This window comes from Sphaeramia orbicularis, chromosome 4 (genome assembly GCF_902148855.1).
Source record: "Sphaeramia orbicularis chromosome 4, fSphaOr1.1, whole genome shotgun sequence".
In the NCBI taxonomy this organism is placed as follows: domain Eukaryota; kingdom Metazoa; phylum Chordata; class Actinopteri; order Kurtiformes; family Apogonidae; genus Sphaeramia; species Sphaeramia orbicularis.
This window is the reverse complement of record NC_043960.1, coordinates 53853856-53880194: the sequence shown is the minus strand read 5'-3', so window position 1 is coordinate 53880194 and position 26339 is coordinate 53853856.

Below are 26339 nucleotides of genomic sequence, written 5' to 3'. Positions count from 1 at the left end.
AGGAAACTAAAACAACTCAAACTTGATATGGAAAATGATCAAACAGTGTCCATAAGGTGCCATCTTTAATGCACATTTGTATGTTTGATGTTTACATGTTAATATTTGAGTATTTCTGCAACAGAAAGTACATTGTGCCTGGTATTTTATTTTATTTTATTTTATTTTTTTTTGTAGTTGTTTTTTTTTTTCTTTCAAAATACAACTTGGTTAAATTATTTCAGTGTGTGTATAAGTACATTTTGAGCATAATTTCAACAATACCGAGGTAATAATGATAACCGTGATAATTTTGGTCAAAATAACTGTAATATGAAATTTTCATATCGTTACATCCCTAATCCAACTCCACAGGTTTTACTAGTGAATCAATGTTGTAGAAGATGACGGTGTTGCCATGGTAACTACGGAGCCTCTGAACGTCCAAATGGGTCATATCTGATGACAGATTTTACATGGATTGATAGGATTAGTGGATCAGCAGGTATTAAACATGTCCCATTAGTAGGTTGACGGTGGATGTTTGGGTTTATATACTTTGGTGTTCCATCGTATCCACCACAACAACTGCTTCATCCCCTGAACACATTTCCAACATCTAAGGACTTCCGCTGACCTCCATCTTATATCCTGTTGAAAATGAAGGGTGTTGGAGTATTTAAAACATGAGTCATGACTTGGAAACGAGAATGAGCTTCTGGGTAAGAGATGCATGTAGAGGTGTTTTAGTGGACGAATCATGTCGGTGCAGCGGTACTGGACACTCCACTACCGTTACTACAGCACTAAACCAACACGATATCATGACTGGCGGAAATATACACGCCACTTTTAATTGATGCGTTATCTGTACGCTTTATAAGCTTTCCACATGTATCTTCATACCTTTACTAGCCCCCTGCTGGGGCGCCGATAAAGGGGGGTAAACATGACAAATTCATGGGGCCCAGTATTTGTGGGGGGCCCATAGAGCAGTGGAGGGGGTCCAGTGGATACAGAGTAGAAGTTGTGGAAATTTCGTGTAAGATCTGATGTGTAACAGAGGCATAGAAGTTGGGAGTCAGATGTTGAAAGTATGTGGTTTCACTTTCATTTCATGCTTGCGTAAGTGCCGTTATGAAAAGATCGCTTCCACCCCCAACTGGCCCCCTGTCCAACCTGAATCCATCCGTTGAATACCACGCGTTGAAGGTTGAGGTTATGTGAACTGGAGAACTGGGCGAAAATTGACACGTGATGAAATGGTGTTGAATAACACACGAAAGGTTGAAAATGCACACGTATAGCACGCCAAATGCCATAAGAACTGGCGTGATATACAACGCCATTTCTTCAGATCAGTCTGGCCAAACAATACTGAAGCCAGTGGCAAATAGAGCCAAAAGTTATTGCCAAATTCTCTCTTTCCTTCAATTCTTTGTTTGTAATTCATTAAGCAACATTTTTTTTTTTTTGTGGCTACACTTATTCTTGTAGAGAACAAATTAGTACAAATACTGTAATTCAGTAATATCTGTCTGTTTAATCTCTCTCACCAGTGAGGCATTGCAATAAGATATGGTAACATTCATTTTTTCATGTATTATTATTATTATTATTATTATTAAATTTTTTAAAATCCATTTTTAAAAAATTCATTTATTCATTCATTTTCTGAATCCGCTTTATCCTCACTAGGGTCACGGGGGTCGCTTGGTGCCTATCCCAGCGACATAGGGGTGAACGTAATTCAAGAAAGGAAAAACAATATATGATGCATTTTACAGTGTCTTGAATTGTTTTTCTTAGTTTAACCAACCAAATCCCCTCCCTCCCACCCTTCCCACATATGTACAAACTACCACTAAACATGAAACAAAACAAACAAACAAATAAATAAATAAATGGGGGAGGGGGACACACACACAATATAAATCATGATATGGGTAAATTAAATAAAATAATCAAATTATTTAATTAAATAATCACATGTCATTTCTAGCTTACAGGGTATATGACGCTATGGGGGCGGTGTTAAGCCTATCAAAATCCCAAATTAAGGGGTCCCATAACTTATGGAACTTTCCAATTGATCCTCCTGGTGAAATACTTTATTTTTTTTTTAATTTTAGGAAAAACATTAGATCGCTAAACCAAACAGATGCTTTTGGTTGGTCAGGAGATTTCCACTGTAGAGCTGTTCTCCTACAGGCTATAGGGAAGGCAAAGGCAAAGGCATTTGTCCTGTCTGTGACCAATAAGAGCTCATTAATTAGTGTGCCAAAAAAGGCCATTTCTGCAAACTTTTTTTTTTTTTTTTAACAGATTTCAAACCTACAGAACTGAAGAATCGAGTTCTGGTAGAATAGGAAATTTCTTGTAAATATTGGCTCTAATTTGTCTGTAAAAAGTATTTGGTTCAGATGGAATAACTATTACTGCTTGGAGACGTTCTTAATTGCATCTTGTTGTGGTACGGTTGAATGAGCGCTGGCATCGGTGTATGACACAGTGTAAATTTTGGTCCTTGCAGGATCAGACCAGTGAGCCTCCAGCCGTGCAGCTAATCTCTAATCACCCTGTCACCCCACCACCTGCTTACCTCACCATGTATATGTATACAACTGCACTAGAACACACTCGGTGGAATTATTTATATTGTGTGAACATATGGACACTGTTTCATGTGACACCTGATGGTGTTAATTGATCCAAACAAGAGTCTTGTATCTCATATTATAATGTCCTTCTGTTGTTTTTTTTGTGTGCGATTTATAGAAGGATGTCTATGTGTGCGTGTTGTTCTGTGTTATTTTCAGGGATGCGCTTGTGTGCATTCCGTGTGCAGCATCAGTCGAATCTCCCTCTTTATTGCTTCGAACCTTGATAAACTGTGTGGTTGCCATGGTGATGGCTCTTCACAAGCAGGAGGATCAGTGGCCTTTCTTTTCTGATGGATACAGAGCCTATAAGACTGCACATGAAGAATTACTGTATTCTTGGCTGCCGAGTGCTTAAAGCTGCCTCACCGCTGCTCTTCCACAGTGTGAATTCTGCTGCTCAGTTATGTTAGTGTGTGTACTGGAGAGATAAAAGAACTAATTAAGTTACCTGCAGTGCAACATGCTTTTCTATTATATCCTGTAGATTTTCTTTAACATGTCTGAGGGGGATTGTACTTAAATCAGCTTTTTGAACAAATTTCTCCTTTAGAATAATTTCATACTGAGATCTGTAATGGACATTTGTACAAGGGTTTTAATCAGTAGGCTGTACTGTTTGACTTTTACATTCTTCTACCAAATGACACCTGTCTTGTTGTGTATATCTGAATTTCTGGGTCAAATGGGTAGAAAAGGAGAATGGTTCTGATCTGCACAGGAAGACATCAAATTTTCACAAGATGTAAAAATAGAATAGAAGGTTACAAAAGTGAGGCTCTTTTACGTCACTTGTTAGATCAACAGTGCCCCCTCCTGGTTTTTTGGGGATTTTGTCATTGACCAGCAGAGACCTAAATGTTTGCAGGAGGAAAAAGTAGTCATTATATGTGATCAGTTGAAAGGATAAAAACAGACAATGCTGACGCTGCCGACTAGAGTAATGGATTTTTAAAACTATGTTTTTTTTCCTGCTGTGCTGTCAGACAGAATTATGGTGCTGTGAGATCAACAGATTATTTTGCCAGCCAAGTTAATGTTTATCCAATCAGCCCTGAATGTGTAAGAACATTTGTGGTTACTCTCAGCGTGCTACACAGCATGGGACCTCAAACAAAGCAGGCATTTGGGAAATATAGTCGCTCATGAATACTTCTGGGACAAGCACAGGGATGTGTCCTGTATATTTAGAGGGCCAAGTGGAGCCTTGTACCCTTTCTGTGATGGGGAAGGAGGACATCCATCCCACAGTACATACCACAGGTGTCAAACATGCGGCCTGGGGGCCAAAACCGGCCCGCCAAAGGCTCCAGTCTGGCCTGCGAGATGAATTTACAAAGTGCAAAATGCAAAAATTACCCTGAAGATATTAACAGTCAAGGGCATCAAACTCAAAAATAATAGCATAATAACCTAGAAATAATGACTCCAAATTTTCTTCTTGGATTAATGTGAGAAAAATAATGACATTATGCCTCTGAATAATGGTAACACCAATTTTTTTCTCTTTGATTTATTGCAAAGAACATTAAATTAAATTGAATTAAATTAAATTAAATTAAATTAAATTAAATTAAATTAAATTAAATTAAATTCTGATATCCGTTAACAGTAAAATGCAATAAAATACAATCAATAACCTGAACAAATATGAACAACCTGGAATTGTCTAAAGAAAAATAAGTGTAATTTTTAACAATATTCTGCCTGTTTTGTGCCTTGGTAGATCTAATCTGTAATGCATATTATAAATTATAAATTGAGGCATAATATTGATCAAATTGTACTTATTTTTCGTCAGAAATTTCAGTTTTCTCCAGTTATTCACATCGTTTTTGTTTCAGATTGAAATATTTTCATCATTTAATGTTATTTTTTTGCGCTACAAAAATTGGAGTTGTCATTCTTTATAGGCTATAATGCTCTTATTTTACTGGTCCGGCCCACCGGAAATCAAATTGGGCTGAATATGGCCCCTGAAGGAAAATGAGTTTGACACCCCTGGTATATACCATAATATGCTACCATGATGGATTCAAATTCCATTAGACGCACATGCTTCACAGGCAGAGATCCTTAAGCCTAAAATGAGAAAAAATGCCATTGCCAGTAATTATAATCTGTGAAGTTACAGCCAATGGAGTACCTTATATCTGAGTATTATCTGACAGACTGGAACACACACACACACACACACACACACACACACACACACACACACACACACACACACACACACACACACACACACCATTAACACACCATTAAACTCATTAATATCAGAGTCAAAATGGTCCTGTTCAAATTATTAACCCAACTAGAAATATGTTTTTATTCCAAGAAACACTATTATATAAGAATGTAATCACTCCACATTTTGAGAGGTCAAGACCAAGTGTAAACTAAGACCAGTCCACGTCAAGGTTATAATAGTTTATGATTTTTAATTATAGTTTAGTTTTATTTAGTTTTGACTTTTTTTTTTTTTTTTTTAATTCAGTTAGTTTTAATTAGTTTTTAGAGCAGGTTTGCTAGTTTTTATTAGTTGTCGATTTTTCTGAATGCTTAGTTTTAGTTTAGTTTTAGTTTCAGTTTTTTCATATATTTTATCTTCTTCGCCATCCTATTCAAAGAAATTAGTGAGGTTACCCTGGACACTTTATTTGGGGGTGGGGTTAGGGCAGCTCTGACTGAGCAGAGACACAAACATATGTACAGTACCATGGATAAATTCCCTATAGCAGGTTGGGGGGGTAATGTAGGTGGGGGTGCGAGCCATACACAACGTCACTTACATGAAAACCAAACTGAAACTTTCCATACTTTCACCTTTGGCTGTCGACTTCTATATCTCTGTTATACCGCTGATCTGAGACGAAATTTTCACATGTTCTATCTTGTATCAACATTGACAAACTCGAAAACTAAGGGAATTTTATACATAATTATTATCTGTTTTAGTTAGTTTTGTAAGCACACAATACAGTTTCAGTTAGTTATCGTTTTTTTTCTTTTAATTTGAGTTTTTTTGCATTTCAGTTAACGAAAATGTTTTTTCAATTTTAGTTTTCGTCATTTTGTTCGTTTTTGTTAACGATAACAACCTTGGTCCACATATATAGTAGAGAATTATAGTTCATTTTAGTCAGGCATGTCCTATACACACACACGCACACACGCACACACACACACACACACACACACACACACAACTTTCTTTGTTATTATTTATCTGCTTCCCTCAGAGATAATGCTGCATTAGCTACAACCCACAGTATAGGGCAGGGCTGTCAAACTCATTTCAGTTCAGGGGCTGGACCAGTAAAATAATAATATATGAATAATGACAGTTCCAAACTTTTCATTTCCAACTTCTATGTTTTAGAGTGAAAAATGTAAAATTATATCATGAAAATGTTTACATTTACAAACAATCCTTTAAAAATGTGAACAACAAACTAATATTTATTAAGAAAACCTCAAAGAAAGCCTCAGCTTCTCATTTGCACATGTTCATTACAACTTAAAAAGTCACAGTGGATCTACAAATACACTAAACATTTAGTAACAGGCAGAATATTGTTAAAATTGTGCTGACTTCTGTTGAGACATTTCAGGTTATTCACATTTTTTGGTGAAAGGAGTACTTGTAAATGTAAACATTTTCATGTAATTTTATTTTTACACTGAAACAAAGGGACATTTTTGAGTTGTCATTATGGTTGTATTTTACTGATGTGAGCCACTTGAGATTGAATTAGAACCTGAACTAAAATGACTAATATCTTAAGTGACATTTTTTGCATCTACAAATCCATCCTACAGGCCGTATGAATCAGGTAGATGGTTAGGTGGGAAATGGTTAGCAAGAAACTACATTAGCTGTATGTTTGTGCTGCTAAATATATTTTATTGAAAAGTAAAGAATTTTGGGTAATGCCAGTGTTAACTACTGTCACTGAAGGAATACAACCATGCAGTATTATTTTGCAAAAACACAACCAAAGAGGTTATTGCAACAAAGGTTCATCTGATGTAAGAAATTGCTTCAAATCTTCTAAAATAGCAAAACCCTGCGTATTATTGGATTTTAATGGTCCTTCAGGCAGTTTCACCTGGGGACTGAAACTAGGATATGTGGACTCTTATTTCCACAAAACCACATGGCCTTTCTGTGGTGTCAAAGTCCCTCAACAAAGCAAACCAATGTTTCAATAGATAGATAGATAGATAGATAGATAGATAGATAGATAGATAATCAAACACAGTTATCATGATAATTAGAATTTAAACAGTAATACTAACCGTCATGAATTTTACTGCAGTTTATCGTTATACCGGTAATCCACAGGTGTCAAACATACGGCCCGGGGGCCAAATCTGGCCCACCAAAGGGTCCAGTCTGGCCCTTGGGATGAATTTTGGAAATGCAAAAATTACACTGAAGATATTTCCAATCCTTTTAGTTCAGGTTCCACATTCAGACCAATTCAATCTCAAGTGGGTCAAATCGGTAAAATACTATCATAATGACATATAAATAATGACAACTCCAAATGTTTCTCTTTGTAAAAATCTGTCATCAGATATGACCCATTTGGATGTTCAGAGGCTCCATAGTTAACGTGGAAACACCATCATCTTCTACAACATTGATTCACCAGTTAAACCCATGGAGTTGGATTAGGGATGTAACGATATGAAAATTTCATATTACCGTTACTGTGACCAAAATTATAATGGTTATGATTATTACCTCGGTATTGTTGAAATTATGCTCAAAATGTACTTATACACACTGAAATAATTTAACCAAGTTGTATTTTGAAAAAAAAAAAAAAAAAAAAAAAGACAACTACAAAAAAACAACAAAAAAACAAACTACCAAAAAAAAATACCAGGCACAATGTACTTTCTGTTGCAGAAAGATTCAAATATTAACATGTAAACATTGTCAAGTTAATTCGAGGTCAGGGCTCCTCAGGTCAGCATAGGCATTGAATGGAAACATATTATCCAGTATAATGTAATACTAACATGATGATTAAGTTGATTTATTAAGTTAAATCAGATATATGTATTGTGGTCAATAAGTATGGTTAAGGTAGAACTATATTTAAATGGATGTTGATTCATTTGTGATTACTGTGTGTAGAGGAGACAAGTTTAGGCCATAATTAGAACAGAGAGAGGTCAATTCCGGACATGGCCTGTACAAAATGTACGTACACAGTCAGACGACTTACAAAAGGAGAAGTGACACAAACAATAGGCTATTTACTGCAATGAAACTGGTCAACACCGGTAAAAAACGGAAGTTCCACCAGAGACATCTGGACATTACTCATCTATCGATGAAGTCAACTGTCTAGGCGTCAATGAGGTAATGCCTAGAGTTTGGTTAAAAAACAGAATCGCTATTATACCATTCCAGAAGTGCAAGACGCTCTAAGAAGTTGCGTGCCCTACGTTGTAAAACATAGAGAAGATAACTCTGAGCGATGCTCTTTTGAGACCAGAAAGGAGCGTGGCAGATTGGCTTCAGAGTTAATCTTACTTCTCAAAGAATGCTGGAGGTTTCATCAGATAGAGTAACTTTGCATCGATGAATCGAGATCTGAAGACAAAGACCTATCTAATCTGAGAGACAACGGATCAAAGACTTTAAAGACAAGAACTGTCTTTAAGAGGACTTTTACCAACTCCACGGGGACATTTGCCAACAAACAAGCTGTTTACCAGAGTTTGTTGGTTTTTTCTCTGTTTTGGTCCGAACTGGAAAAGAAGATTTTTACATTTCTTAATTCTTTTTCCTTTTACCCAGCATTGAATTCATCAGTTTTGGCCAAGCTGATGAGTTCCTTTTCTAAATTGCATTAGTTTTTCATTTTTTCTGAATTGAACTTTTTTCCAATTTTTTCTAAATTCAGAAACGAAAGTTTTTTCCTTTTTCTTCCCTTGAGGACATCAAGCAAGGCAACAATTTGGGACATTTTCAAAAAGACTCAAAGGACTGAACTGTGGGTTGAGGGATTACAAAGGGGATTGCGCTGAAGTAAGGAAAATAGAAGATAGTTAAGTTTAATGATTCGGATATTGATTTATAACTTTAGAAGTTCAGTTTAATGATTTTATTATTGACTAATTGATTGATGATTTATGTATATGCTTTGCTTTGTTAAAATTGCCTACAATAAATGTATAAAAAGTATATTCTAAATTCTCCTTGATTTATTCCCAATGTGGTACATTATGTTGGTGAATGTAAAAGGATAGGTTAATGTGTGCATAACATCAAAGGTCCTGAAGGTATCTTAGTCTATGACCACCTATTATTATTATTTATGTGTCCCGAGGGTCTTCTATTCCTGGCCTTCAAATTATTACCTGTCATGTAACAAGTGCACTAAATCCATGTGAAACAGCTGCCATAACCAACTGGGCTGGTATTATTATTGACCATAGAGTGGGTTTCTCCTGGCAGTTCTGGTACCAGAGTTAGTGGGGCAGAGGTTGGAATTAAAGGTAGTTAGTAGACAGGCGAGTGTTCCAAAATTTGTTCAGCTAAGTAGTATCTCTACGGGTTAGGGCGTGAGGGTAAGACCCCAGTTCAGCCAAGAGAGATCAGGACCCTATTGAAATGGAGAGCTGAACCAAAAGTAGAACCGAGGATTTAACAACATCAAACATACAAATGTGCATTAAAGATGGCACCTTATGGACACTGTTTGAACATTTTCCATATCAAGTTTGAGTTGTTTTAGTTTCCTTTTCAGATAGACAGATAGATAGATAGATGACAATTTTGCTCCAAATCCTGTTTTCAGTTTGGTATTAAACTCCTTTTCCAAATTTCCACTGTTCAAAATTTTGAATAAAAGGAAAATGAAGAATGACTCACCGTGACCCAGGGTGCACTTCATGGTTAACTGCTCAGGTTCTGTGATAGTTGGATGAACCACATCCAAAGGAGCAAGGATAAAACATCAGAGTTATACTGAAGTTTCTATTACAAACTTGACCTGCAAAGCAGTGTTGGAGGGTTGGATCCTTCCTATCATGTACATGAGTCAAACCACCTAAACTGCCAGCATTCACCACAAAACATTAGGATAGTTTCACAAATATCCTGTGTGTTTCATCAGTATTATGTAATTAAACAAACACCAAACACATTAGGGAACTGTAATGTAGCCTTCTGATAACACCTCAAATAATCAGGCTCCATATGTTTGACTATTCCAGTTTCATCATTTATAATCTGTACTCATACAAAAATAACTCCTGTTGCCTTAACCATGGATTCCCTGCACAGAGAATTAAGAAGTGGCCGCCTGTGCTAAAGTTAGTTCTGCCACCAGTTCTTGATAAGGGTTGTCATGGAAAATACTATGACCGTTTCTCAATATATAGAATGCAGAATACTTGGTAAGAACAATCGCAGAAAACGGACTTCCATAGAAAACCAGTCTGTCTGTACTTGAACGGCTGGTACTGCTGAACTTTAACCCTGTCTCTGCTGGATTTCTGTCATCAGCTCCATGACATATTTACCTCAAATCACCAAAATGTCACTCAATTTGATTTCAATACATTTTGGTATTTACATGTCATTTATACATTTTTCTAAACTGTAATATGTTTCGTTGAATCCCATATCATGATAATACAGGCGTATTTCTCCATATTCTGCCTCGCTTGTGTTCTAACATTATATCACAACCAAAACCAAAAGAGGCCCTCTTAAATGGGTTGTAAAAGGAGACCTAAGAATAAAGTTCTCAGTGACCCACTAAGTCTATCACAACAACAGGAAGAATGGAAAAAATTGGCCTTAAACTCGAATGTGGAACAGGGCGTCACTGGTCAGAATGGGGGGAGAATAAATTGAGGGGAAGGGGACAACTCAAGATAAGGGGGACAGAATGTTAAACAACCAAAGGGGGTGTTGTGGAAGCTCCAGCTCCTTTTAAAGCTGACCAGACTCATTCCGTCCAGATGAAGGAACCACGGCAGGTCAACCTGATGACCCCCAACGACCTGTGGCCAAGATCCTGAGCCCAAGGGAAAAACCACTGTGGGGTAATCTGGGCCCGCAACAGTGGTAATAACAAGATAATTAGTAAACCTGCTAAACACTCAAACCCCTGATTTTACATATAAAGAAACAACAAACTGATGACTTTTATATTTGATCATATAATTATTAGCAGTTCTAAAAGGATCATACCACCTCCTCCTCCTCATTGTGAAACAGAAAACCCCTGTGTACCCATATATAGTCTAAGTCCTGTGACCTAAAAACACACAGGCATGTTTTTATGTTATGTATTTGCAGTTTAGGATTCCACTGGAAAATAATGGAAAAAGCTACCTGTTGTTATTCAGTGAAAGCGTTGTCTTTGTCCTAAATGTACAACCAAACATTTGCAGGTATTTTTAATTCCTATAACAATAAATAAACCAATAATATCATGTAACTAGTAAAGCACTCAGAGAGCGCAGACCTCCGCCAAGGCAGATTAGTTCCCCCCCCGATCACCACCAAAATTTAGGAACATTTGTTCCTTGTGCCAGTATCAACATTTCCTGAAATTTTCATCCAAATCCATCCATAACTTTTTGAGTTATCTTGCACACCGACAGACAGACAGACAGACAGACAGACAGACCGACGCTGGCAAAAACATAACCTCCTTGGCGGAGGTAATAATGCAGATCCATCCCCTCCACAGGACATTTTCCTTTGAGTTGAACCTTGGAAATTCATGAATCTTCAGCTTAGGGGGCATAACCTAACAGCAGAGTGGTTCGAACCACATGGGTGCTAAAGCCCTGAGCAGCTAGTCCCTGGTTCCAGTCCTATTACCTTCCTCTTCCAAGGGTCAAACAAAGTCATACAAACTCCTTCAAAGTTTAGTTCATGTTCCTACATCCAGCCCCTGCAATCATCCAAAAAGTACATTTCAAGCCCAGCAGCTGAAGAACATTTAGATCTGTTTATTCTGTACGATACCGTTGATAGATGACTGAACATAGAATATTCTCTAATTCACAACAGAAACAGTGTAAACATACATCTATATTTTACCTGTATATGTGAACATGTGGGTGAAAATGACCACTTTGTCTTCAAGTGCATGGTTTAATTTGTTTGTCAACATGCATCAGATTTCCGTCTACCGTAATTTTGTTCAGTTTTGAACTGAAAATGAACTAGATATCTATAAAATGTGTTTTATTTGTACATGATTTAGCTGATGGTGAACAATGACTGAAAGTTATTCATGAATTATGGAAGAAGTGGTGATTAACTGCATTCAAAGAAACCACTGCAGCTAAACAAAAACAACAACCATAAAATAATGAATCAAATGAACACAACATCTGTGTGTTGTGGACCATGGTCTTCCCACAATATACAGTCAATTAAAGCATTTCTGAAATGCTTCACTTTTCTTTATTTACAAATATACCCAGTGCAGACATTTTTTCATGTCTTATCACAAATGCTTGGATACACCATAAACAACAAATTAAAAAAACGAACATTCAGTAACATAGTTTATCCCTCTGCACCAGCAGACACTCACAGAAACACTCACCCCATACTTCCATTCATCAGACCCACTGAAGGTTGTCTCCTGCTTAGGGGGACATGGTGAGATCATTGCCTACTCGACCAAATGTCACTCCTGCGTACAGAAGGTAAGAGAAGGCACCGTTGTATATATAACACATTTCATACACAAAGGCAGTTCAATGTCCTTTACATAGATGTCTGATCTTAACTTGTTCTTGTTAGGGGTTTTTTTTGGAGTTGTATTTATTTTATTTTGCTGAATCTGTTTTTACTGTGCTCCCCCTTGAACTGCCACCTTATCGTGGTGGGGGAGTTTGAGTGCCCGAATGATCCCAGGAGCTATGTTGTCGGGGGCTTTATGCCCCTGGTAGGGTCTCCCAAGGCAAACAGGTCCTGGGTGACGGGCCAGACTAAGAGCAGTACAGAAGCCCCTATGAAAAGTAAACATCGGAAGAACGTGACGTCACCCGGTACGGCGCAGCCGGGGCCCCACCCTGGAGCCAGGCCCGGGGTTGGGGCTCGAATGCGAGCGCCTGGTGTCCGGGCCTATGCCCACGGGGTCCGGCCGGGCCCAGCCCGAAGGAGCAACGTGGGCCCGCCCTCCGGTGGACTCACCACCCACCGAGGGAATCGTAGGGGCAGGGTGCAGTGTGGATTGGGTGGCAGTCGACGGCAGGGAGCCCGACAACCCGATCCCCGGACGCAGAGTCTGGCTCTTGGGACATGGAATGTCACTTCGCTGGGAGGGAAGGAGCCGGAGCTTGTGAGGGAGGTTGAGAGATACCGACTAGATATAGTCGGGCTCACCTCCACACACAGCTTGGGCTCTGGAACCCAACCCCTCGAGAGGGGCTGGACTCTCCATTTCTCTGGCGTTGCCCGTGGTGAGAGGCGGCGGGCTGGTGTGGGCTTGCTCATAGCCCCTCAGCTCAGTCGTCATGTGTAGGAGTTCACCCCGGTAAATGAGAGGGTCGCGTCCCTGCGCCTTCGGGTCGGGGACAGGTGCCTCACTGTTGTCTCGGCCTACAGGCTGAACAGCAGTGCAGAGTACCCGGCCTTCTTGGAGTCCCTGGGAGGGGTGCTGGATGGTGCTCCGACTGGGGACTCCATTGTTCTCCTGGGTGACTTCAATGCCCACGTGGGCAACGACAGTGAGACCTGGAGGGGGGTGATAGGGAGGAACGGCCTCCCTGATCTGAACCCGAGTGGTGTTTTGTTATTGGACTTCTGTGCTAGTCACAGTTTGTCCATAACAAACACCATGTTCCAACACAGGGATGTCCATAAGTGCACTTGGCACCAGGACACCCTAGGCCGGAGGTCGATGATCGACTTCATTGTCGTATCATCAGACCTCCGAGCGCGTGTTTTGGACACTCGGGTGAAGACAGGGGCAGAGCTGTCAACCGATCACCACCCGGTGGTGAGTTGGATCCGCTGGCGAAGGAGGAAACCGGACCGACTCGGCAGGCCCAAACGTGTTGTGAGGGTCTGTTGGGAACGTCTGGCAGAGCCCGATGTCAGTGCGGTCTTCAACTCCCACCTCCGGGAGAGCTTCTCCCAGATCCCGGGGGAGGCTGGGGACATTGAGTCCGAGTGGACTATGTTCTCCACCTCCATTGTTGAAGCGGCTGCTCAGAGCTGTGGTCGCAAGGTCTCCGGTGCCTGTCGTGGCGGCAATCCCCGAACCCGGTGGTGGACCCCGGAAGTAAGGGATGCCGTCAAGCTGAAGAAGGAGTCTTATCGGGCCTTGTTGGCCCGTGGGACTCCTGAGGCAGCTGATGGGTACCGGAAGGCCAAGCGAGCTGCAGCCCGAGCAGTTGTGGAGGCAAAAACTCGGGTCTGGGTGGAGTTTGGGGAGGCCATGGAGGAGGACTATCGGTCGGCCTCGAGGAAATTCTGGCAAACCATCCAGCACCTCAGAAGGGGAAAGCAGTGCGCCACCAACACTGTTTACAGTGGAAGTGGGGAGCTGCTGACCTCAACTGGGGATGTTGTCGGACGGTGGAAGGAATACTTCGAGGATCTCCTCAATCCCACTGTCACGTCTTCCATGGAGGAAGCAGAGGCTGAGGTCTCAGAGGTGGACTCGTTCATCACCCAAGCTGAAGTCACCGAGGTGGTTGGACAGCTCCTCGGTGGCAGGGCACTGGGGGTGGATGAGATTCGCCCTGAGTACCTTAAGTCTCTGGATGTGCAGGGACTGTCTTGGCTGACACGTCTCTGTAACATTGCGTGGCAGTCGGGGACAGTACCTCTGGATTGGCAGACCGGGGTGGTGGTTCCCCTTTTTAAGAAGGGGGACCGGAGGATGTGCTCCAACCAAGGTTATAATAGTTTTGGATTATTAATTATGGTTTAGTTTTAATTAGTTTTGACTTTTTTTTCTGTTATTCAGTTAGTTTTAATTAGTTTTTAGAGCAGGTTTGTTAGTTTTTATTAGTTATCGTTCTTTTTCTGAATGCTTAGTTTTAGTTTAGTTTAGTTTAGTTTTAGTATTAGTTTTAGTTATTTCATATATTTTATCTTCCTCATCATCCTATTCAAAGAAATTAGTGAGGCGCGGATATGGGCTACCCAGGACACTTTATTTGGGGGTCGGGTTAGGGCGGCTCATGGACTGAGCAGAGACGCAATGTACCATACAATGTATAAATTCCCTATAGCAGGTTGAGGGGGGGTGCAATCCATACACAACGTCACTTACATGAAACAATGCGAAGATGTGCAAAGCATGAGAGGAGATGCACAAAGCAGCCAGCAGTTAAAGCAGATAGAAACATATATAAACCAGCTAACCAGCAGTTAAAGCAGATAGGAACCTATTATAAACCAGCTAACCAGCAGTTAAAGCAGACAGAAACATATATAAACCAGCTAACCAGCAGTTAAAGCAGATAGAAACATATATAAACCAGCTAACCAGCAGTTAAAGCAGATAGGAACCTATTATAAACCAGCTAACCAGCAGTTAAAGCAGACAGAAACATATATAAACCAGCTAACCAGTTGTTAAAGCAGACAGAAACATATATAAACCAGCTAATCAGTAGTTAAAGCAGACAGAAACATATATAAACCAGCTAACCAGTAGTTAAAGCAGACAGAAACATATATAAACCAGCTAACCAGCAGTTAAAGCAGACAGAAACATATATTAACCAGCTAACCAGCAGTTAAAGCAGATAGGAACCTATTATAAACCAGCTAACCAGCAGTTAAAGCAGATAGGAACCTATTATAAACCAGCTAACCAGCAGTTAAAGCAGATAGAAACATATATAAACCACTTATAAACATATATAACCCAGTTCCTCATCAGTAAACCACACCTTAGCAGATTTCTCATATCTTAATCATCTCCAGTTCCATTATTAGCCAACTTTGCTTCAGTTCAGTTCAGCTAGCGGTTGCTAGTAACATCACACGTTTTTTAACATTAGAACAGGTTCCATACCTCTGTAATTGGATTAGTTTTCATCCTCCTCTTTTCTCCTCTTCTAAACTGTGCAGTTCAGGGCTTGGAAGGCCTTTTCATGGTGATAAACTCTCTAGTTTTAACCTGGATGCTAGTCCTGTCTGACTCTGTCCTTTAGCTCTGCTCTGTCTCTGTCACTCACGCGCACACACACGGTACGCCAAAAACAAACAAACAAAAAAAAAAAAACGACCCATGTATCACTACAGTAAATCCCAGACAGGACTGTGCTGCTTTGTCCCAGCTTTAGTCTGTATGTTCCAGGTAGAGTGGGGACCAGAAGACGACTGGAAACCACCAGTGACCACACATGACAGACTGTGTAGTATGGTGTCACCAGCTCAAACTGCTGGAGCGAAATAAATTAATTTGATATCAATCCGACATTGACAGAGACGAAAACGAAGGGAATTGTATCCATAATTTTTATACATTTTAGTTAGTTTTGTAAGCTCACAATACAGTTTCAGTTAGTTATCGTTTTTTTCTTTTAATTAGAGTTTTTATTTATTTCAGTTAACGAAAATGTTATTTCAATTTTAGTTTTCGTCTTTTCGTTCGTTTTCGTTAACGATAATAACCTTGGCTCCAACTATAGGGGGATCACACTCCTCAGCCTCCCGGGGAAAGTCTATTCCAAGGTACTGGAGAGGAGGATCCGACCGATAGTTGAACCTCGGATCCAGGAGGAACAATGCGGTTTTCGTCCTGGTCGCGGGACGCTGGACCAGCTCTATACTCTCCATCGGGTGCTCGAGGGTTCATGGGAGTTCGCCCAACCAGTCCACATGTGTTTTGTGGATCTGGAGAAGGCGTTCAACCGTGTCCCTCGTGGTATCCTGTGGGGGGTGCTTTGGGAGTATGGGGTCCGGGGCCCTTTGCTAAGGGCAGTCCGGTCCTTGTATGACCGAAGCAGGAGTCTGGTTCGCATTGCCGGCAGTAAGTCAGACCTGTTCCAGGTGCACGTTGGTCTCCGGCAGGGCTGCCCTTTGTCACCGGTTCTGTTCATAATTTTTATGGACAGAATTTCTAGGCGCAGCCAGGGACCGGAGGGGGTCCGGTTTGGGGACCACAGGATTTCATCTCTGCTTTTTGCAGACGACGTTGTCCTGTTGGCCTCATCGAACCTGGACCTTCAGCGTGCCCTGGGGTGGTTTGCAGCTGAGTGTGAAGCGAGCGGGATGAGGATCAGCACCTCCAAATCTGAGGCCATGGTTCTCGACCGGAAAAAGGTGGTTTGCCCTCTCCGGGTCGGTGGGGAGTCTTTGCCCCAAGTGGAGGAGTTTAAGTATCTTGGGGTCTTGTTCACGAGTGAGGGAAGGATGGAGCGTGAGATTGACAGACGGATCGGTGCAGCGTCTGCAGTGATGCAGTCGCTGTACCGGTCAGTTGTGGTGAAGAAGGAGCTGAGCCGAGAGGCGAAGCTCTCGATTTACCGGTCAATCTACGTTCCTACCCTCACCTATGGTCATGAGCTTTGGGTCATGACCGAAAGGACAAGGTCCCGGATACAAGCGGTCGAAATGAGTTTCCTCCGCAGGGTGGCTGGGCGCACCCTTAGGGATAGGGTGAGGAGCTCAGTCACCAGGGAGGAGCTCGGAGTAGAGCCGCTGCTCCTCCGTGTGGAGAGGGGCCAGCTGAGGTGGCTCGGGCATCTGTTTCGGATGCCTCCTGGACGCCTCCCTGGGGAGGTGTTCCGGGCATGTCCCACCGGGAGGAGACCTCGGGGAAGACCCAGGACACGTTGGAGAGACTATGTCTCTCGGCTGGCCTGGGAACGCCTCGGGGTCCCCCCGGAAGAGCTGGAGGAGGAGTCTGGGGAGAGGGAAGTCTGGGCATCCCTGGTTAGACTGTTACCCCCGCGACCCGGCCCCGGATAAGTGGTGGATAATGGATGGATGTTTTTACTGTGCTCTTACTCTTTTATTGTTGCTGTGTTGTAAATGACTGATTGAAAGCGCAATATAGATAGTAGGGCATTAGTGACTTCAGATTTTTTCAGATCAACTTATTTGTCAATAAAGTCAAAGTCGAGTCGACTTATCGTATGATGATGTCATCACATTGACAGTGGAGGAACAGCACAGACACACAGCCGTTCAACAATGAGCAACTTGCACTAACATTCACTGGAACATTAACAATGTTCAGTAAAGAGCAGAATAAAAAACTAAGACACAAGCATCAACAGTCCTTCTCAGACATTTAACCAAAACTAAACATAGGAATTGAATTTTCCTTTAAATTTAAGTGAACAACATAAAGTGGGAAAAGGTTCAGACAGCGGCAGAAAAGACACACGGCGTGTTAGAGAAAAGAGCGCATTGTCTTCATGAAATAAATGAACAGAATAATCCAAACACACTGGCTGTTCAAATTATTCTTCAGTCTTGGTGGTGCTTCCATGGTTCAGAACATTACTGAGACCAGAGTTTTTCTAGATCACAGTCAGTTTAGTTCCTACTCTGAGTCATCTTCTTCAATTCAATTCAATTCAACTTTATTTGTATAGCCCAATATCACAACAAGGTTATCTCAAAGGGCTTTACAGAGGCAGTTGGAGTAAACAACAGTCAAATAAACAGCAAGAAAATGAGTAGTGTCCAGGGCATCCCCCGTCCTTAGACCCTCCTTCTCGGCAAGGAAAAACTCAAAACCCAGTGGGAAAAGGGAGAAACCTCGGGGAGAACCACAGTGAAGGAGAGATCCACTCCCATGGACGGACAGGCTATAGATGCACCAGGACTTCCTTCCTTCAGTCTTGGCCTTGCACTAGTGATGCGCAAGTAGTTTTCGTTTGTTTGTTTGTTTGTTTGTTTTTTAAGCCAATTTTTGACCCGCCCACGCAAATAAAGTGACATTTTTTGGACCTGCACCAACCTGAACCGGGTCCGCTGATCCGTGCATCCCTACCACTCACTGCACTCCATGTTTTCATATAGAAAGATGAGAGTATTGATGTGCACTGAATGAAGGCACGCACACTGATGGGTGATGGAAGAGAGAGAGAGAATAACACACGACTAGTCGACTCCTCCAAAGTAACGTCGACTTGTGCCACAGATGTTGACGCGTCGACAAACCGACTTTTCAGGTAATGCCCTAATAGATAAAATGTATTATTATTAATTTATTGCAAATGAAACATTAGAAATTAAAATAATTTTCTTCATAAAGCTAAAACTAAAGGTTAAAGTTATACTCAATTTATTATTCCTGTAATAATAATAATAATGGATTGGATTTATATAGCGCTTCTCTAGACACCCAAAGCGCTTTACATTATTGATCCATTATTCATCATTCATTATTATAGGGAAATTCGGTCTCTGCATTTGACCTGTCAGTGGTGGATATATATACCGGTACCCTTGGCGTTGCGCCCCCCACCCCTCCATCCCATTGAAAATCTGCAGAAAAAAAAAAGTTGCTGCTCTGACCAGGAATTGAACTCTGATCTTTCGCAATTGCAGTCTGAATAATCACCTACTAAGTTACATTTCCGTTGGCCTTAGAACTGACCTAGCTGCTATCAGATTGTCTTGGTACTTTTCGGGATGTGACGTTTCCATCTAACCTTCAGGGTCTTTTATGACCAGGGTTACACCACCTGTTTACTTACAGAACATGTCCTCCTGGTCTCATCTTACCACTATCTGTTGAAACCATAGTGAACCCAGGCAGATCCACAGAGGACTCTTGTGTTTCCATTTCATAGCCTTTAGCTTAGCACCAGCTAGCATCCACATCAACGTCTCTTTAGCTGGACTACAGTAGTGATGAACCCCATTAGTCCCATGTTGTAACTACATTGGGTCCTACCATGTGTTAAATCTTCCTCCATCTCGTGTTTTTCAAGGCACCCAAAGCACTTTACATTTTAGAACCTTTATTCATTCACTCAGTGGTAGTGGTGAACTCCATCTGTATCTACAGCTGCCCTGGGATAGGCTGACAATCCACGCCAAATGGCCCCTCCCACCACCACCACCACCAAACATTCACACACCTACCTGGATCAGGGTCGACTGTCTTACGACCAAGGTTATTATCGTTAACGGAAACTAACGAAATGACGAAAACGAGAATTGAAAAAACATTTTCGTTCACTGAAATAAAAACTATAATTAAAAGAAAAAACGATAACTAACTGAAACTGTATTGTGTGCTTACAAAACTAACTAACACATATAAAAATTGTGGACAAATTTCCCTTCGTTTTCATTTTTGTCAATGTCAGATCGATATGAAATCGATTTATTTCACTCGAGCAATTTTAGCTGTTGGCACCATATGGCACTTCATGGTCCGTTACTTCTCGTCACATGTCATTCAGAGTCATCTTCTGGTCCCCACTCTACCTGGAAACATGGAGACTAAAGTTGGGAGAAATAAGCAGAATCCTGTATGGGATTTCTGTGAATACGGTGGCAAGGGTGATAAATGGTATGAAAAAACTAAAACTAAACTAAAACTAAGAATTAAAAAAAAAACAAAAACTAATAAAAACTAGCAAACCTGCTGTAAAAATGAATTAAAACTAACTGAATTAGAGAAAAAAAGGTCAAAACTAAATAAAACTAAACTATAATGAAAAATCCAAAACTATTATAACCTTGCTTACCACCTTAGGTTTTTGTCCAATCGTGGAAAGAGCTCTTCATTATGAGAATAGACGAGAGCCAATCACAGCAGCGGTACCACCCCCTGTGCTGCTGTATATAGACTGCGGCTGCTGCATTCTTGAGGGGTCCTCCAGCTGCAGAGGCAGACCTCCAGGTGCACATGGACATCTGGCTCTTTATGAGGATACTGGCTGAGGGCTGCACCACCGACACCCATACCCTCTACCCCACCTTCATGGTCCACCTGTCCACCTGCACCTTTGAGTGCGATGCAGGGGATCTTAACAGACTGTTGTTCAGCTTTACACCAGTGTAATGCTGCATTCCAGAGTCCTGGGAGATGGGATGTTTCTGACATCATGCTCTGTAAAATGCATTGGAACCCCTGTCCCAGCCAGAAGTCCTAGTTGCAAAGTTGGGCCAGATCGAAATACCACGACCTCACAATGTGACGTCAACACAACAACAGCGGCGCACAGTGTGAGAGTTCGCAATGAAAAGAAACTTTACAATGTATAATTAGCTCATGTGTCATTTGGCCTCTTCCATCTCGTTTGCGTATATGAGAACACTGGACTGTCAACAGTCAAAAGGCCTCTTCAGTATCAAAGCAAACAGGAGCTTAGATTTGCGATCTCCATATTTGTTGTTTATGTTCAACATGGATCACCTGGAATACTTTGAGGTGGGATGCAGTTAACTCTAAGTGAGATATATTCGACCTCCCTGGACTCTGGAATGCAGCATTAGTGACACTGGACAGAAGGTGGGAGAACTGACTTGTCCAAGGGCACAACGGCACATGACTAGGATACAGCAAGATTTGAACCACCAACCCTTCGGTATTTGGACAACCTGCTTTACCTCCTGAGCCACAGCTGTCCCATGTTTAGATATGTTTGTTCAGTCCAAGGTTATTATCGTTAACGAAAACTAACAAAATGACGAAAATTAGAATAGTAAAAACATTTTTGTTAACTGAAATAAATAAAAATAGGACCAATGGCCCTGTAGCCAACCGGCCAAATTAAAAGCTTTGGGAAATGTATCCAGATGCCATTTATTATCACCCAGTTATGTGTATTTATTATATTACAGAAATAGCCCATGTTTTGGTCATATTCCTATCAGATCTGTAAAAAATTCAAATTCCAACTTGATATCATTGATACTTATTGATTTATTGAATCAATCCACTTCCTATCTGTTATAATGGGAAATTTTTTCAAAGTCGCGCCAAATCCAGAATCAGATCCGGATCCAAATAATTTCAATACCTTGTGTTGACATCATCATACAGAAGCTGTATACCAAGTCAATCAGAACTGGAGTTTGGGAGAAGAAGACGATTGAAATTTTTCCCCATAAGAGCCCATGTTAAATTTTCCGTAAGTTCCCGGATCCAGAAGAAGATCCTGATCAGCATGTGGACATTATATTTTGGTCATCTCCCCATCAGGGCTGGACTGTAGAAATTTACACTGGATATCATTTATATTTACTGAGTTATTGCATCGATCCACTTCCTATCTCTTATAATGGGGAAATTTTTCAAAGTCGCACCAAATCCAGAATCAGATCTGGATCCAAATAATTTCACTAACTTTAGCTGACATCATCGTAAAGAAGTTGTATACCAAGTTTGAAGTCAATGGGAACTGTAGTTTCGGAGAAGAAGACGATTGAAATTTTTGTAACGGACAACAAACAGACGACAGATGACGACAGACGCTGCCGCTTCATGACGACAATAACTTACGGCCTGTCGGCAAGTAAGCTAAAAACTATAATTAAAAGAAGGAAACTATAACTAACTGAAACTTTATTGTGTGTTTACAAAACTAACTAAAATACATAAAAATTATGGATAAATTTCCCTTCGTTTTCATTTTTGTCAATGTCAGATTGATATGAAATCGATTTATTTCACTCTAGCAATTTTAGCTAGCGGCACTATACGGTACTTCATGGTCTGTCACGTCTCGCCACTTGTCGTTTAGTCGTCTTCTGGTCCCCACTCTACCTGGAAACATGGAGACTAAAGTTGGGAGAAAGCAGCAGAGTCCTGTCTGGGATTTATTTGAATATGACGGTGAAGAAGATAAAAGACACGACAAAACTAAAATGAATACTAAAACTAAACTAAAACTAAGCATTTAGAAAAAAATCAAAACTAATAAAAACTAGCAAACCTGCTCTAAGAACAAATTAAAGCTAACTGAATTAGAGAAAAAAAAGTCAAAATTAAATACAGCTAAACTATAATGAAAAATCCCAAACTATTTTAACCTTGGTTCAGTCACATGAAAATGCAGAAAAATTGCAAGAGCTTGGCAGAGGATGATCAAGTGTGCTGCCATTCCAGAAGAAGCCTGATTTAAATAGAAACAGTATGCATTCTGGGTAAATCTAAGCTCTACTGGATGTTTGTTTCAGTTGTTTGCAACACAACAGCTGGATGTTCCATGTTGCTGACTTGACAAAGCAGTCACTGGACTCATTAGTAGAGGAGTTAAGACAGCACAGAAAGGAAGCAACTGCTGCTCTGATGGGATGCAGATAATCAACGCTCACATGGAGACGAAACCACAGAGATGATTATGAGGAGGGGGTTGTACAGATCACGGGGGCAGAAAAGGTTAAAACACTTAAATTCATCTGCACCTCCATCATCAAGGATCTCACCTGATCTCACAACACATAGAAAAGCACCAGGAAGTCCCAGCAGTGACTGTAAAATCTGCTGACCACAATCCACAGAGGCCTTTCTAATTGAAAGTGTCCTGACGAGCTTGATGGTAGGGTGGTATGGAAACAGGAAGGCTACCCAGCATGGAATCACAACACCTCAGTGACGGCCCGGAGCTTCCTTCCCATCACAATAGGACATTTACAACAGCAGGGTCAAATAAAGGTCATATCACATGATCACAGACAGTTCATGTCCCAACACAGAGTCTTCAGCCTTCTGCCATCGCACAGACAGGACAGGACGTCCACAACAACAACACACTGCTCACCTACTGTGGACTGTCTATTACACACACACACACACACACACACACACACGTATGGACACTTTTGTGCATTTAGATTTGTTTTTTTGCACTTTAGTTTTTATTATTGCCTTTTAAATTCTTCCTTGAATGATACAATGAAGTCAAGAGATTCACTGTACTGCGCAACCATCGTATGACTGTGCATAAGAAAAGAAATATATTCAGTCTGAAATCTTAATATATAGTATGGATGTAACGATTGCTGGTATAATGATAAACCGCGGTAAAATTCCTAACGGTTATTATTACCGTTTAAATTCTAATTATCATGATAACCATGTTTGATTACTGCACTTTGAAAGAGAAAGCGCACAGAGAGAGAGAGAGACTATCTATCTATCTGTCTATGAAAAAGAAACTTAAACAACTGAAATTTGACATGGAAAATGGTCAAACAATGGACATAAGGCGCCATCTTTAATGCACATTTGTATGTTTGATGTTTACATGTTAATTACGTCCGCCAAGGAGGTTATGTTTTTGCCGGCGTTGGTTAGTTTGTCTGTCTGTCTGTGTGCAAGACAAGTCAAAAAGTTATGGACCGATTTGGAGGAAAATTTCAGGAAATGTTGATACTGGCACAAGGAACAAATGATAAAATTTTGGTGGTGATCGGGGGGGGGGGGGGGGGGGGGGGACTGATCTGCCTTGGCGGAGGTCTGCGCTCTCTGAGTACTTTTCTAGTATGTTTATTGATTGATTTACTTATTTGTTTGTTTATTTATTTATTTATTTTCCAAAATACAACTTGGTTAAATTATTTCAGTCTGTGTATTAGTACTTTTTGACCATTTTGAGCACATTTAAACAATATTGCGATAATAATGCTAACCATGATAATTTTGGTCAAAATAACTGTGATATGAAATTTTCATATTGCTACATCCCTAATAGCTGATTTAAGTCCATAGTTGTATTTGATTTATATTCTATATATCACAGATGGATTCTGACATAAACCATCCAGTATTTGGAACGAGTAGCAGCCAGAAAAAAAAAAAGAGACGACAAGCTGGAGGTAGTACTAGTACTCTAGTACTAGTACTATTAATACAGTTCACCTGTTTTAACAGTTTTTTTTTTTTTTTTAACTTTTTTTTTTTTGTGTCTTACTTGCTTTCTATTTCTTAACTTCCCTTTTAATCATATATATTGTACCCTGTTTGTAGCACTTTGAGGTTTTTAGATAAAAATGTAAAGTGCATTCCAAATAAAATGTATTATTATTATTATTATTATTATTATTATTATTATTATTATTATTATTACTGCCTGCCCTTCTCATCCTCAGACAGAACGTCCAGGTGCATGTACTGCCTGCTTGGATCAGTGCAGAAAAGACAAGTGTCTGTTGGAATAACAATTGTTTTACAAATTAAAATTAGTACAGGATAACACTTGCATGTTTAGTTGATTAATCACAAAATTACACGTTACAGTTGTGGCAAATAAGTTTCCAGTACAAGAAAAAAAAAAAAAAAAAAAAACTTTTCTGGCGACCTACTTTTTACAACACCTGCTCATAGTTACCTTAGTTTTTTGAGGCCACCTGATGCAGTTTCTTGCGGTCCGAGCAACAGACACTGGAATCAACATCGTTTTGTTTAGGAGGTAAAACTGCAACTGTCGGAGAAAAGTAAAGGAGTTCATTTTGTCACCCGAGGAAAGGACACGAGAGAAAAGGCATCGCAATGCTGGCGCTGTCAAATTAAATGGAGACGTAGATATTTAAATGTCGCAACTGTTGTGAATAGTACATGAAAAGCAAAACACAGGACAGGATGAAGACAGCGGGGTACTGATCTGGTTTCTGGGTATGAATTGGGTCAGTGACTACTGTTGTACATCACATTATTGTAAATCACCTGACATGCCCTAACCCTAACCTGGATGGAAGTACTGACATGAAAGTTATATTGCAAAAATCTAAACCTTACCAAGTGTATTTTTCTCGTTTCTGGTAAAAATATGTCATCACACTTAAAATAAGACAGGATCACCTAAAGGGTAACTTTCCAGTGAGATATAAGAACTGATTTTTAGACAACAGATCTGGAAAATCTTATTTCAAGAAATCTTACCAAGACAATTTTCACTTGTTTGACAAACACTTGTAGAAAAAATTCTTTAATCAGAATGACCTGGAAAACCTCATGGTGTTGGTTTAAATAAAATAAGGCCATTCTCATACTCTTTGATCATTATAATGCACACAGTTTTTACCAGTTCAATTGCAGACTGCAAATGAGTTCATTCTCTAACTGTTTTTAAAACCACTCCAGTCTTAGTCCTGCTGGATCTGAGTGCTGCATTCGATACAGTTGATCATGTGATTCTGTTGCAGAGGCTAGAGGACTGGGTAGGCATCTCTGGTCCTGCCCTGAAATGGTTTAAATCCTACCTTGAGGACAGGAAGTATTTTGTTCAAATCAGAAACTGCGTCAAACCAAATGGCAGTGACCTGTGGGGTCCCCCAGGGGTCCATCCTGGGACCCCTCTTTTTCAATCTTTACATGTTGCCCCTGGGCCAGTTAATACACAGTAATAACGTGTCCTACCATAACTATGCAGACGACACTCAGATTTACATCTGGCTGACAGCAGGTGAACATGGGCCTGTGGACTCACTCTGTGACTGCCTCCAACAGATCACTGAGTGGATGCAAAACAACTTTTTCCAGCTAAATTCAGACAAGACTGAAGCCATTGTCTTTGGCCCACAAAAACCCAGAGAAAGTGTCAGCAGTCATCTGGAATCTGTTACTCTAAAAGCTAAAAACCAGGTTAGAAATCTAGGGGCAATAATGGACTCAGACCTAAACTTTAACAGCCACATTAGGCGGTGTCGGACTCTGCGTTGTGTTCTTTTTTAAAATGACAAGACCCGCATGTGTGTCCTTGGAGGCAGTCTCCGTTTATTGTTCAAACAAAAATGATAGAAAACATAAAAACCTC